Source organism: Sinocyclocheilus grahami, unplaced genomic scaffold (assembly GCF_001515645.1).
Source record: "Sinocyclocheilus grahami isolate Dianchi unplaced genomic scaffold, SAMN03320097.WGS_v1.1 scaffold1116.1, whole genome shotgun sequence".
In the NCBI taxonomy this organism is placed as follows: Eukaryota; Metazoa; Chordata; class Actinopteri; order Cypriniformes; family Cyprinidae; genus Sinocyclocheilus; species Sinocyclocheilus grahami.
Window position 1 is genome coordinate 55,424 of NW_015506295.1, and position 1,678 is coordinate 57,101.

Sequence of the window (1,678 nt, forward strand, 5' to 3'; positions counted from 1 at the left end):
GAGTGAGTGCGTGTGAGTGAGTGAGTGTGTGTGAGAGAGTGAGTGCGTGTGAGTGAGTGAGTGTGTGTGAGAGAGTGCGTGCGTGTGAGTGAGTGTGTGTGAGAGTGCGTGTGTGTGAGAGTGCGTGCATGCGAGAGTGCGTGAGTGCGTGTGAGTGAGTGAGTGCGTGTGAGTGAGTGAGTGCGTGTGAGTGAGTGAGTGAGTGTGTGCGTGCGTGTGTGAGTGAGTGAGTGCGTGTGAGTGAGTGTGTGTGAGAGAGTGTGTGTGAGTGAGTGAGTGTGTGTGAGAGTGCGTGCGTGTGTGTGTGTGTGAGAGTGAGTGTGTGTGAGTGTGAGAGAGTGAGCGTGTGAGTGAGTGTGTGTGTCTGCGTGCGTGTGTGAGTGAGTGTGTGTGAGAGAGTGCGTGAGTGTGTGTGTGAGTGTGTGTGAGAGTGCGTGCATGCGAGAGTGCGTGCGTGAGTGAGTGAGTGTGTGTGAGTGAGTGAGTGTGTGTGTGTGTGAGAGAGTGCATGCGTGCGTGTGTGTGTGTGTGTGTGTACCTGTGGCGTTCGGTGGAGTTCATACAGACTCAGTTCCCATGTCTTCTTCAGGCTTTGCACACTCACTGGATTGGCCATCATGACTTCACTGAGAACCGAAGCAGAACTAAAGCAGAACACAGCCATGCAAACTTCATCAGTCATTTAAATTCACCAAAGTATCAACAAAATGAAACTAAACATGCACAGATGTTCCTAAACTGAGTTCAGGAAGCAACATCTATTACATAATACTTCCCTCCAGCAAAAGGGGGTTTAAAGGTGTAATAAAACCGTGAACTATTATTATTGCATACATATTATTCATGTTTTTGTCTGCGAAATATTACAGTATTGCATATTTATAATAGTATTCACATGGTGCTCCGTGGTACTTAAAAACTCCCACGACATTACCACGGTACCAGGTCTTAAAAACATGGTAATACTCCAGTACTTTTGTTAGTTTCATCCACTGATGCTGAAGAGCAGAAGAAAGCTCGGGTGTCTCTCTGCACTCACACTGTCATCTGCAGCTCGCGACAAAACCTCCTAAAATCCAAACAACCTCAGACCGGATGTTGTGTCTGCGGAGTCACCCCTCACTTCCTGCCCGATGCCCCCTGGCGGCGAAGCGCAGAATTGCGCGCACATGTTCCTTTATTCAGTTTTGTTGGCTTGTTGTTTGAATTGCTTTGACAGACAGTAAAAGTGCTGCTTGAAGCCACTCAGTGAAGCCACTCATAGACCGAACCTCTAGAGCAAAACTACAAGCTTTAAACTCAGTTTGCTTTTGTAAAACAAACTTTTTGCTCAACTCTAAACAGTTCTCTATATTTCACCCATCATTCAAAACGAACAGCTCTTGTGAAACACTGCATTCACATGCCACACTGATTTACTGACGACCTTCAGCCAGTGATCATCACTCTTCACAGCACATCATCTCTTCACTTAGCAATCAAAACTCAGTGTTTGGAGAAAGAAAATATTTTTTACACGCTTGCATTTCTGTTTAGACAGTGTGTGTGTGTGTGTGTGTGTGTATATACTGTGTGTAAGTACCGTACACACACACACACACACACACACACATATATATATATATATATATATATATACACACACACACACACACATACACATATATATACAGTGGGT

The 1,678-nt window shown here is 45.3% G+C and overlaps 1 long non-coding RNA gene across 1 annotated transcript in view; it reads left to right on the forward strand.

Annotated features, from left to right (window-relative positions):
- Window positions 1-1,678, forward strand: part of LOC107566943 (uncharacterized) — an 11,921-nt gene that overhangs the window by 901 nt on the left and 9,342 nt on the right. The window lies entirely within an intron of this gene.